The sequence below is a fragment of the Rhipicephalus microplus genome, chromosome 3 (genome assembly GCF_043290135.1).
Source record: "Rhipicephalus microplus isolate Deutch F79 chromosome 3, USDA_Rmic, whole genome shotgun sequence".
In the NCBI taxonomy this organism is placed as follows: domain Eukaryota; kingdom Metazoa; phylum Arthropoda; class Arachnida; order Ixodida; family Ixodidae; genus Rhipicephalus; species Rhipicephalus microplus.
The window spans coordinates 1,095,237-1,109,386 of NC_134702.1; the positions used below are offsets into that span (position 1 = coordinate 1,095,237).

Genomic DNA, 14,150 nt, shown 5'->3' on the forward strand with positions numbered 1-14,150 from the left:
ACTGCTATATGATACTGCATGACAACACATAGGGCATATAGTACATATAATAGTATAGGATAGGCCGGTGGGCGCTTCATGTCACACCAGCGGTAGCGAGCGTTGCGAAAGCTTTGTGCACAAAACAGAAATATCATTTAGTGTTTCCACGTACAAGAAGAAGGGGGAGTTCATTTGTGTGCCCAATACACTTGCTACGCTAAACCTCCAGATTGCGGGATAAGGAAGACGATAAGCTGCTCTCCTGGCCTCGTTCCCGCTGGACTTGCGCCAATGTCTCACGGCATTCTGCGCCGTGCAATCCTGCTCACATGCAACACCTAGGAGCGCTGAAAAGCGACTGCGGAAAATTGACACCGTCTGATACTGTAAGTACTCTCGCGGCATGATCACCTTTCCGTACTGAAGACCCAACGGGATAAAATAAGAAAACATAACGGACTTCCTTTTTGGATTCTTCCAATCATTCGCTCAGTTTTCAAGTGTGCTTATAAATAATCACTCGTTGCTATTAGTCATATATTCTGTATACGTGTCTCTGAACGTGTCCTGACTTGACCACCTACAAACAAGCAATAGCAGATTTGTGTTCTTGGCTCATTGACGTTACGCTAAGTTGTATCTACGACGGTGAACAATTCTGGTCGGCAGGTGATATTCTCTCGAACAGTGGTGGCACTTCTTATCACGCCCTCCCAACCTCATGCCGCATAGACCGCCAAGTGGAGCAAATATACACAGTTGGTATTCGATGGTGACGTGAACAATGCGTGAGGCAAGGAAGCGACGAGTAAAATATGCGAAAATGGACTGAATGTTCCCGATGCGGATGTGCATTAGATAACGAACATATCTTAGCTGTATAAGCATGTTCAGTGAAGCTGTAGCTAACGGAAAGTGAAGCGAATTGCTCTCGCTGACAAAGAAATAGATTACCTCAGTTCATCTGGTCAAATAACCTATAATACAGTGCGGTTGCGTTTTATTGTGGTTTATTGTTACTTGTGTGTTCTTTACAAGTTTGCTGTCATGCGCAAATGAATGAACGATGATTGCGTGTGCTATTTCGTTCTCGTTTACCACGCTCGTGTTAGTACAATGCAAATAGTACTCGTTGGTTCCTTGCTCTTGTGTGTCTCACGCGTGACGTATTGCAAGTAACCGTGCTACATGTAACGCGTTACTTACTTCGTTAACTCGTTATGTACTCGTTACCACTTCAGAACTGTAACGAGTAACGTACTACACCGTTAACATCTTTCGGTTACTTGAGTTCTCACGTTAATTTGTGTTCCACTTGCCCCGAAGTTATTTTGTCGGGACGGTAACACATACGCCGCCGAGCTCTCGTATAGCGTAGTAGTGGTCGTAGTCACTAAAAAGTGCTCCACGTTATCCAATGACATCTTTGAAATAGAGCTCTTCATTGCGCTGCAGTAGACAGCGTACAGGTAACATACGACTTTAGGCAGCAAACAACAGCATTGGAATTCTATCACTGCCATATGGTTTTCTTTTCAAAATGAAGTATATTTATCGACTATTGAGGCTTCTATTGTCACGACGCTTTAGTGGGGTTTTTTAATAAGCCACTGGGTAACTAACTTCTGAAAAATGCGCCATCCGCACCTGACTATCGATCTTCTTTTCTTCTCTGGCGACAGCCGCTTTAGCCCTAAACCGATGATGGGTGCGTAGCAGCATAATTTTTGAACAAACTAGTCTAACACCTTCATGTAGGCATTCGCCTTGTTTTAGCAACTTTTACATAATAAAGAGGAAAAATCGTATACGTTTTCAAATATTTACGGAAGTATTATTGAAAGACGAGCTAGTTGGAATGAGTGCATCGTAACTAATTTTCAGCGCACACTGACTCACCGACAAAGAAAAGAAGGGTACACCACCAGTACTATCAGCTGCTGATAGTTGATAGTGAGTTGATAGTAGCGCTGCTGTTGTACCATTCTTTTTTGTCTGTGTGTCAGTGCGCGCTAAAAATAAGTTACGATGCAAACATTTTCTCCCTGACCTGAGCATTTCTTTGTGATATATGTGAGCACATATTTCTTGTTAAACAAAAAGAGTCTGATTTAGAGTAAACTTGTTGGGAGCGTTCATGACAAATTCTTGCAATGTGCTTAAATAGGACGAAAGCGCGTGTCGCCTGCTCGGCGCCACCGCCAGCCGGCTGCGGCAACCAGCTTGGCGCAGGGGCAGCAGACGACAACAGTACGTTTGTCGTCTGCTACAGTTGTGGCCGCCCTTCCGCTTATCGCGATGCGCAGGTGAAGTCGCAAAATCTTATAAATACTCGCTTTTCATCGAGCTATAAGAAAAATGACGGGAATGATCTAACTGAACGCTGGGCAAGTTGGTAACTCTTAAGTACCCCTTACAAAAATCCTATATATGGACTTATATAAAAATCCCCATATATGGCTACATCAGGAATTGGGCATATCTGGCCCATATACGGAATCCCCATATATGGGCCGTATATAAACTGATATGTTCAAATCCTGATATAGCCATATATGGGCCTTATATCCCCATATATGGGTGCTGCTGTATATGGCCATATATGGCTATATATAGAGGTATCCATATAAGGTCTTATATGGATGCTTTCATATATGGCCTTATATGGATACCTTTATATAAAGCCATTCAAATGATTCATCTATATTAGTTCAGCCTGTGTCACCGGCAAAAAATATAGCTGCTCAAATCATTCTTCAGCTAGAAATATACCTGTTTGTTGAAAGGTCTGCATGCAGTCACTATCATCTCCAAAACAAAGGCAGTACATACCCCAGAACATTCTTGTTCAATTAAGTTATCCTCAATATATCTCAAGTTATTCTCAACAACAATTTGCTAAAATGTAACTTGGCATCATATTTAAAGTTTGTGGTGGGCACATGCCACTGTTAGTCCACTTTTCCTGAAGAGATACATTCTTTGTGCTTAAATTTATTGCTTACTTATCGACACTTTTTTATTTATCTATTTATTTCATTACCCACAGCACCAATTGGCATTACATTGGGGGAGCATTTACGAAAAGTAGAATACAAAAAATACATAGTCAGCCAAACAAATAATCAAAGTCACCTGAATCATGATATGTGGGGTTTAACGTCCCAAAACCACTATGTGATTATGAGAGACGCCGTAGTGGAGGGCTCCGGAAAATTTAGACCACCTGGGGTTCTTTAACGTGCACCCAAATCTGAGCACACGGGCCTACAACATTTCCGCCTCCATCGGAAATGCAGCCGCCGCAGCCGGGATTCGAACCCGCGGCCTGCGGGTCAGCAGCCGAGTACCTTAGCCACTAGACCACCGCGGCGGGGCAAAGATCACCTGAATCACAATCTGCAAGAAAAATTCATATATAAATCGGAACATGTTCTAACATATAAATCGGAACAATTCTAACATGAAATAAAACAAATATTTGGGAGTGTAGAGGCAATACTAGAAGGCAGCTGGTTCCATCTTGTAATTTTTTTTGGTAACAAATCATTTTGAAACACGTCAGTCTTGCATGCGATTATTCTTATCTTGAACCTATGGTCAACACGGTCTGAGACATAGTACGGTGCAAGTAAATATTCCGCTTTATCGATTCCGACTTGACAAAAATAAATAGCATAAAAGAACCCAATTTGAGTTTCGTAAAGATATATTTCACAGTGTGTTATGTTTAAAACTTTTCTCGTGTGTCAATGGAGCGTCCATAGTCAGTCAAAACGAAATATGACTTGCTATTGACCGTATGAACTGCGTGTGCATTGAATAACTTAAATGAGTTGATAATCGACTTTTAAGAAGTTCGGTCGAAATTGATTGGTATGCAAGCTTGTTATGTACAAGTATTGTGACTAATGACCTATAGAACGACTGCTAAAACTGGTGTCTATAGGTCTCTGTGCGCGTGGGAACGGAGGCATTTAACAATATTTCTTGCCAACGGGACACTAAAAATGTACTTTGTAAACGTAATCCGCTTTCCATTTTGCCAATAATGCATCATTAACGTAACAGTTGTAAAGAGCTCATTCTGCAGAAATTCCGGTGTAGGCATCGGTGGCTCTCCATGAAAAATCATCTTGTCAATGATCGAAAATTGAGAGAATGCAAATAAAACAAATATTATAAATTTTCGCGTTTGAGTGATGATCGAAATCATGCAGGCAATTTGCATGGCATGCAAGTGCTCTACAACACAGCTATGCATCTGCTTGGAAATAAAGCATGAATAACTTCTTCTTGTTGTAAATGCAAGGAAAATAACTGTCATGCTTAATAGATACATGTATCCTGCATGCAGGTTTCACAACACCTTTAATATAGCAGCTATATTGCATGATACAAGCGTGCATTGTCATCAAGCATCACAACACGTTATTACCAACGTGACTTCGCGGTCTAAAGACAGCCAACCATTACAAAAGGCACACTGGTTACTGCACGTATTTCCTCACGACTGCGTAGTGGGTGTATAAAGTTCTAAAACATTTTACACACATATTGAGAAGCACGTTCTGCTGGGCGAGTTGGTACTTCATTTTAACTTAGTTGCGCGAAAAAATTTGAAGTGCGAAAGGAAGACACCTGGACACAGCGCACACTAACAACTGAAACTTTATTGAAGAAAACAGACATATGTATGCGGTTACGACAACACGTGAGGTGGAAAAAAATGATTAGATGAGCAGACATCTGATCATTTTCTTTCGCAGTGTGGACATCGTGTGGTGGACGGCACTGCGCTGTCGTGTGGGAAGTATTATTTAGAATTTATTTATGTAATTGTAGATCACAAAGCTTCTTTAAAGGAATTAACAACCATTCTTTAACCAATCATCATATTGTAGAGAGTGTGGCTGCGCGCCCCTGTTTGGAATACGGTAGTTAAAGCTAAATTCAGTGGCACGGTATAGCGCGGGAAATCGGAGAGGCGTATTTCATAAACAAAGCTGGGGATTCATGTGTCACGTAACTCTCACTTATGTTGCTTGCTACTGAGGAAGCTTTCCTGGAAGCGCATCATTTATACAATCTGTCTGCTCATCTAATCCTTTTCTTTCACCGCACGTGTTCTCGTAACCGCATATATACGTATGTCTGTTTTCTCCAACAATGTTTCAGTTGTCAGTGGGGGCTGCGTCTAGGTGTCTTCCTTTTGTATTTCAATTTTTTGGCGCAACTCAGTAATTACATAATATTTCTTGTTCTTTAAACTATGTTACCCCCTTTTTACACAAAATGCAGCCATGTGCGAAACCTTCGTTGAGACACTTTCAACCTTCTCAATTACACAGTACTATTCCACAATTAAATTTGTTTAAGTAGCATCATGCAATAAAGAGTACACACTAAGTGATTGAATTACGCACAAGAAACAGGATCGATACTGCTATCACGTTCAACTGTGAAAAACGGAGCTTAGCGGTCCCCCAGTTTTTTCACGCATTGCAAGCCCTAATGCATCATACCAGTTTATTTGTCGGCTTGCGTAAAACTATCTACAGTGCCCACGGATTAAAACATGACATCACATTATTTTGTGTAACTATGTATGCGGGTATGCGCAGTTCCTCAAGATAACGACGCGATTTTGCGACATCAGTAACGATAATGTCGCCTGTGATATACGCATTGCAGTCAAATTTACACTTATATCACCCCGGTTGTAGATGGCGGAAACTAAATTACGGGCTATTCTTAAGTTTTTCCATTTGGATCCGTGACATTGCACCTCGTTTTGAAGAATCAAACTAGCAACGAAATTTTAACTGCGTGTCCTTATCAAAACACACGTAAATATAAAAACAAGTAGAACGTAGACGAAGAAAAATAAATTCAAACGCAAGACAAATTCAAACGTGGGCTCATAAATCTCATGACACCCTTGGAGTTTGAGATATGCAACTCTTTTTTATTTGTAATTGCGCAAGTTGTAATTTATCCTTGGTTTTTCCTCAAGCGTTAAAATGAAAAAAAATAAGACACAAGTATATTTACATCAATATAATTATAAAAAGTACAATGGCAAAAAACCAACAATTTCCTGGCGTAGATTTTTTGATTAAATAGAGCACTGTCTGGATCAAGTGAAAAAAAAAGAAAGTGTTGTCGTATCGCTTAAACAAAACAGCCTAATGACGTAACCACGATTAGCATAAAGTTATTTACTCAGCAAGCATGCAATGTGGTATGTTTTCGAGTTATCATAATATTTATGAACAACGTGCGAAGGTAATGAAAATGATGAACTTACCTTAACATTTAACCGAGACTTGTCTTTCAAGGAGCCTGTTAATCCTGATAACCTATTCACACCTTAAAGCCACCACGTCCATTCGTACTGCTTTAGGAAGAAGTTTCGAAGGAACGCTTGCCCGCAGGCATAGGTATCCATTTTCTTCTCGCACGAAAAGTTGACGATCGCCAATCCAGCAGCGTACAGACGCACACGCACACAAAAACACTTTCACGTCCGTCCACAATTTCGCCACGTACAGCGAAGTAGATTCCTGAGAGCTGCGCGATTATCTTGTGTAAATTGGAGCAGTAGTTGAACACGAAATAAGAGCAAAAGGAATGAAAATTAACAAACTCGATCAGCATGGCACCCGTGACTCCGGCGAGCAAAAAAAACAACAATGACGCGGACGGATACAGTGCACGCAGGCTTGACAATGATTATTGCAATGGATACTACATTACTCCTTGAGATCAATGATTTACGCACTTTTCACTAGAACTAAATTTTCCTGAGCTTATTGGTGAACGACGTTTCATTTTTTAACTATTATTGACGCAATGTTATTACCATACGACTGAATGTTTGTGCAAACTATTTTCTTCGTCGTTACTTGAAATGGGCCGTGGCACTCTCTTTCCTGCTGTGTCGACTGTCGACAGACTGTTGTATGCCACGTACGGCAGGGCTACATGGTGCCTACGCGCCACGCTTCTTCGAACAACTTTCTCCGAAGTGTCCACTCAACCGACGGGCGCCCTTTTTTGTATTTTTTTTACTGTGCGCACCCCTTGCAACCAATGCAGTCAGGCGAGTTTTTTCGAACAATGGACTTCAACTTCCTCCCGCGGGCCCAGAAAGCTGCACGTGCAAGACCTTTGAGACAGGCATTCCGTGGAGCTGAAATCGCTGGTTCGTGTACGCTGGCTACGAAGACGCGTTTCGGCGGAATTTTCATCTTATTTCGCAAGCATTTAAAATTGTAATAATAATATTCAATCAACCAATAACCAATCAATCATTTTTTAACCTACCCAAGAACAACCATAGGGTCTTTCATGCTGGCGCGCGCGAAAAGAAAACAAAAACAAACAATACATTACAGACTGTACACAGAAATGCAAAAAAAGAGCAAAAACGAGCAGTCGAAAAAAAATCAACGCACAATGGAAACAACAAATAAAAGAGTAGATATTCATGGAATGGGACTGAAAAATAATGTAGAATATACATAACCGTGGCGAAGGCTTCCTGAAAGACGGAAAAGGGAAGAATCTGTGCATGTGCAAAGCTACGTTAGGACAGGGCAGCCCTCTCTGACAAAAAAAAAAATGACTGTAGACTATGAAAAACATAACGAATTGAGAAAGTTGACGTTAGATATACTCGGTATTCTGTAAAGGATAGAGTGTTGAAAGAAACTGGCAGGTACATGCAACAGTCGATTCTCTCTCGATAACTTACGCGGAGTTTCAAAATTATTACAACCGAGAAGGGCAGAATATCTCACCCTGAACTAGCTTGTAAAGAAATAACAGCTCAGCGCAATTTTGCCGGCCGTTAACTGATGGCAAATATAGTATTCTAGCAGTGTTGAAAGGATTCTAGTGAAACGATGAGGGTAAATACTTATGAAATTTTTCTGGACTCACTCAGTGAGTCCAGAAAAATGCAGGGATTGCAAGTGATTGCAAGTGTTACCAATTACTTCGCGAAACAAGGTTGTTGTCCCGGCACAGAGATAAGACAGCGAGAGAAGTTGCTCAGGAGAAGGAAAATAAATAACAGGTCGGTTAACCAGTTCTCAGACTTTTTGGCTACCCTGTGCTGTGTAAGGGGGTTAGGGGAATAAAAGATGACAGAACAGAGAGGTTGAAGGAGAACAAAAAGTAAGAAGGACAACAGTACGATCCACGACGCAGCTTACAGTCTGCCTCTAAGACCACTTGCTACGCAGCTTACAGTCTGCCTCTAAAACCACTTGCTCGCAAGAAGCTCAACAACGCTCTCAATGTCTTGCTTGCCGAGGACGGGTCTCGGCCATTGTCATAATAATCTTTCTTCCCACAATTCGCGATTTCTAAGTCTATCTAGAACTTTCGACAATTCTTTTCTTAGTGCACTGAAGCGAGGACATTCGCAGAGAAGATGGCAAAATGTCTTCGCGCAGCCACAGTTGTCGCCTGTCGGGCTGCTGGCTATCCAGATGCGAAACAAATAAGCATTCGTAAAGACCACCCCCATTCCAGCGCGGAACCGGTGTGGATATGACTGCACCGCTCACGCTTTCGATGTTCTTTCTGCAGGTACTGCTCCATTTTACCACATGCAAACCAGTATCTGAACTACAGCCCGAAGACTTATCAGCTCAGTTTTTGCCACACGGCGAACCTTCGTTCAACTGCTCATCATGGGATTCAAGCGACACTGACCACAACGACGGCAACCAACGAGTGTGCCTCACAGCTAAGATTGGTCACTGTTCGTTTCCGGCCAATCAACCGTAGTCTGATCGCACAGAGTATTACAGCCTACAAGTAGCACTGAACTTCAATCAGTGCTTGGGACGTGGAACTGGTGTGGATATGGCTGCACGACTCACGCTTTCGATATTCTTTCTGCAGGTACTGCTCCGATTAACCACAAGCAAACCAGTATCTGAACTACAGCCCGAAGACTTATCAGCTAAGCTTTTGCCGCATGGTGAACCTTCGTTCAACTGCTCGTCATGGAATTCAAGCGACACTGACCACAACGACGAAACCAACGAGTGTGCCTCGCAGCTGAAATTGGCTGCTGTTCGTTTTCGGTCAACCAACCATGGTCTGATCGCACAGAGGATTGCAGCCTAAAAGTAGCACTGAATTCCCTCTGCTCTTGGAGCGTGGAACCGGTGCAGATATGCATGCACCGCTTACGCTTTTGATGTTCTTTCTGCAGTTTAGTAAGCACGATTTGTATAGCGGCTATTTAGTGCATTCCCTACCGGTTCCACCCCCAGTGGCGTGTTCAAGGGTCACTGTTCATTCGCTACGTGATGTCCATGGGTACCGAAAGCGACGTCGTTTTGTGCTCTTTCTCTGCATTGCATTCTACTTCCTCTTGTTTTTGTGTGAAGACGTCGAGTTAAACCCGGGTCCATCAGACGCAATTTTACAGAAACTTCTAAGTGGTCAGCAGGATATAAAAAAACTTAACGCCATTGAGAAGTCACAAGCTGAAACTAAATCAGAAATGACTAGCCTAACTGCACGCATAACGAACCTGGAATCAGTTATTGAAAAGAAGAACGAAATAAAGGTGCAGTTTTACAGTGTAAAAAGACCTGTGAAAGTAAGGATATGAGAATACACCCTCTTGAACAAAAAGTAGATGAACTTGAAAACCGCAGTAGGTGATGTAATTTGATCTTTTTGAGGATGCAGACAAGAGTGAATCATATGGCACAATAGAAAAAATAGTTATATATATATATGTTATCTCACTCTGAGATGCGAAAATGATGCAATCAAAAAGGCACACCACTTGGGTAAGTTCGCTGTGAACGGACCTCGACCACTTATTGCTAGCTTTGCTTCTTTTAAAGATAAGCAGGCTGCTCTTTCAAACGCAAATAAACTAAAGGGCTCCAAGATAGCATTTAGGAAATTTTTTCTGCTGCTGTTCGACTGAAAGGAAAGGGGTGGCTGGAATACAGAAAGGCAAATAAAAAACCAAGCGACAAAGTACGCTTGGTTAAATTTGATTCCCTGTACTTAAATCGCCTCGAGTATGTATTTGACGAATCGCTAGGCCAAGTTAGGCGTGCGGATTGACTACATTCGACAAATAGGGCTCTGCATTCAGTGTTGATTGTGAACTGCCAGAGCATTAGGAATAAAACGAACGAGTTTGTTGCTCTTCTAGAGATGACTCAGCCGTCTGTGGTGCTGGGAATGGAATCCTGGCTGAATGAACCATTAGTGATACGGAAATCTTTCCTGGAAAATATATTTCTTACTGGAAGAATTGTAACTGTCGTGGAAGTGGAGTTTTTATACTAATAGATGAAGCGATTAACTCTAGGATACTACAAATGAAAGTTGGCCACAGTGAGGCTGTTGGGCTCTGATTAGACTTTCCAACGGTAAAACTGTCTCTGTGTGCTCGTTTTATCGTCTACCAAGCAGTACAGCTAACGTTTTGCATGAAATATTTGATGCGGTTGAAACTGTCTTAACTCAATACGTGATGATAGATGTTGACTTTTATTTTCCTGAAGTCAATTGGGGTCAGCAGGGACCCACATCGAGCGGGCAGAGTCAGTTAACCAGAGCGATTATTGAGCTATGCGAAACTTATGATTTAACACAGATGGTCTTGCAGTCAACACGGGGAAACAATATATTAGATCTCATGCTTACGAACGCCCCCATGGCTGTAAAGTCTACCCTTGTGCTTCCCGGCATTAGCGATCAGGCTGCTGTTCACTGTGAGTTCAATTTACAGTATGCAAAACTTTTCATACTGTAATATTGTGTAATACTGTAATACTCATTCGCTTGGTTACGCCACCGACACCGCTGAACGCAGCAACGGGCACCTGCGCAGTGCTCTAGTCCTATGATACTCGCACCTGCTCTACACGATAGTGCCCGATTCCTATAACACATACTAGTTCGCTCGGTTACGCCACCAACACCGCTGAACGCAGCAACGGGTATCTGAGCGGCACTCTATAGTGCTATAATATTCGCACCTGCTCTACATGATAGTGCCCGATTCCTATAACACATACTCATTAACTTGGTTACGCCACTGACACCGCCGATCGCAGCAACGGGCACCTGCGCTGTGCTCTAGTCCTATGATACTCGCACCTGCTTTTCATGATAGTGCCCGATTCCTATAGCACATACTCATTCACTTGGTTACGCCACCGATGCCGCACAACGCAGCAAGGGGCACCTGAGCTGTGCTCTAGTCATGTAATACTCCCACCTGCTCTACATGATAGTGCCCGATTCCTATAATACATACTCACTCTCCTGGTTACGCCACTGACACAACTGAACGCAGCAACGGGCACCTGAGCTGTGCTCTAGTCATATAATACTCGCACCTGCTCTACATAATAGCGCCCGATTCCTATCATCATCATCATCATCATCATCAGCCTGACTACGTCCACTGAGGGACAGAGACCTCTCCCATGTTCCGCCAGTTAACCCGGTCCTTCTTGCTGCTGCCAATTTATACCCGTAAACTTCTTAATCTCATCTGCCTACCTAACCTTCTGTCTCTCCCTGACCCGCGTACCTTCTCTGGGAATCCAGTGAGTGGGCACGAGAGCAGTGGTCTCTGCACAGCTCTAAGCCGCTATTTCTTCACCATGCAGGCCTTCTTTGCGAACATCCTGCCGTGGTTATCAATTTGCTCTGCTGGCTTGGCGCATGTAGGTGCGCCGCTACCGACAACGAACCTCGTCAGCGTAGCCGATCAACACATGCCGAGCTCTGACGCCCCTTGGGTGCTCTTTGAGTATCCACCAGCCCCATCGACGACAGCAGCAATCGCCACCGACAGTTTTAAGAAGCAACACCTGGACACCGCCTTCAGTGGGCACGAGAGCAGTGGTCTCTGCACAGCTCTAAGCCGCTATTTCTTCACCATGCAGGCCTTCTTTGCGAACATCCTGCCGTGGTTATCAATTTGCTCTGCTGGCTTGGCGCATGTAGGTGCGCCGCTACCGACAACGAACCTCGTCAGCGTAGCCGATCAACACATGCCGAGCTCTGACGCCCCTTGGGTGCTCTTTGAGTATCCACCAGCCCCATCGACGACAGCAGCAATCGCCACCGACAGTTTTAAGAAGCAACACCTGGACACCGCCTTCAGTGGGCACGAGAGCAGTGGTCTCTGCACAGCTCTAAGCCGCTATTTCTTCACCATGCAGGTGTGTACTTCTTTACTACACGCTAAAAAATCTGACAACCGCTGTCTACTGCTGTTCCCGTGCCCACGGGTGTTGTGCGAGACTCTGTGTGAATGTTTTTCAATGGCTCACACCTTGCTTTGTTCCGGCGACATTGAGACTAACCCTGGACCCAATACCCGTGCCACAACACAACAAGAATTTCATGAGTTACCCGAAAACCCTGCCGAACAAATGAATGTCTTATTCCATATGTTGAAAGACGTGCACTCGCGTTCGTTACAGAGCTCACAGTGTCAGTCTGAGCTTGCTATTGATGTAAAAGCAATTAAAGCCGGACAAAAAAACATTCACGTTGAAATTACTGGTATCCGGAAGCGGCTTGACGAATTGGAAGAAAAATCGATCAAACTGGATACTATGACTGAAGAATTAGCAAGTGTGCAAAAAGCCGTAGAAGAACTAACCGACGAGAATAACCACGTGCAATCTAGACTAACCGAGCTAGAGGACAGGTCCAGAAGGGACAATTTAATCTTTCATGGTGTTCCAGACTCTAGAGAAACGTGGCAAGAAACCGAGGCGAAATTGACGAATTCTATTTCTGCTATTCTTGACAGTTTTTCCAGCGAGTCATTTCAAAGGGTGCACCGTTTGGGTAACCCTTCACCCACTAAGTGCCGCCCCATCGTCGCCAAGTTCACTGACTTCAAAACGAAAGAGAAAGTGCTGTCACTGCGCAATCAACTAAAAGATAAGAATATTTCAGTAAGCGAAGATTTCTCTGTGGCAACGAGGCAGGCACGTAAAAAACTTATTGACTTTGGGAAAGCTCAGGCCGGTTCTTCACCACTTAAGCTGCGTTACAACAAGTTACTACTAAATAACAAATGTTACATGTATTTTCCCGAGTGCGACAAAGTTCTAGAGGTGAAAAAACGTACCAACTATGTCAATAATGCGAGAGCTTCTTCTTCTGTGAACACGACTACATAGGGTTGCGCGAGGGGAGGTGACCACAAATCAAATCTTCAGGTATCTGTCATTTTTTCTAACGTTAGAAGTGTACTAAATAAATATAATTCTTTATCATCAGCTATTGATACATGTAGCGCAAAAATAGTTGCATTGACTGAAACTTGGCTCCATGCGCATGTCCGCGATCAAGAAATCTTTGATGACGCAACCAATTTTCACATGTACCGTTGTGATCGGACAGTGCGCAGGGGAGGCGGCGTTCTTCTGGCAGTCTCAAAAGACACTCCTTCTTCCTGTATTCATATTAACACTGAACTAGAGCTAGTCTGGGCTATAGTAACCATTGGACACCATAAGATAATATTAGGTGTATGCTATCGTTCTCCCTCTTCACCTTCAACATTTGTCGATGAACTTCACGACGCAATTAATATAGTTTGCACACGATTTCCATCACATCCCCTGTTTCTCCTCGGAGATTTTAACTTTCCTAGTATAATGTGGAACGCATACGCACCCTACTCTTTACCGTCTTCGCCGCAACCAAATGAATTCATTAACCTATGTTCAACGTTTTCCCTGACGCAAGTAGTGGCCTTACCGACTAGGGCAACTACTAACAGTGCTAGCATTCTTGATCTGATACTAACAAACCGACCAGACTTTGTTACCGCTATAACCTACGCACCAGGTATCAGTGACCATTCTTTACTTTCATTTTCATTTAATGCACCCTGTCCTAATAGAGATAAAAAAAAGAAAAAGATACGGGACTATAAAAAAGCCAACTTTGACAAGATAAACAGTGAACTAGCAACTTTTCTAGACATATTTCTAAGCAGTTTTGATACCCGTTCAGTGCAGTGTAACTGGGATATGTTTGCAGATGAAGTTGAACAACTAACCAATAAGTATATCCCTTGCCGTACTATCACAACTAACGCACGTGCGCCATGGTACAACGCGTACATCAAACGCTTA

At 43.0% G+C, this 14,150-nt stretch overlaps 1 protein-coding gene across 5 annotated transcripts in view; it reads left to right on the top strand.

Moving 5' to 3' along the window:
- Positions 1 to 262: 262 nt before the first annotated feature.
- Positions 263 to 14,150, top strand: part of LOC119184566 (monocarboxylate transporter 12) — a 249,508-nt gene continuing 235,620 nt past the window's right edge. For 3 of the 5 annotated variants that reach the window (XM_075888709.1, XM_075888707.1, XM_075888708.1), the window contains exon 1: positions 263 to 368. The gene's annotated coding sequence lies outside the window, so the exon portion shown is untranslated. The remainder of the gene's footprint in view (positions 369 to 14,150) is intronic. The other 2 variants (XM_075888706.1, XM_037433971.2) reach the window with 1 other exon arrangement.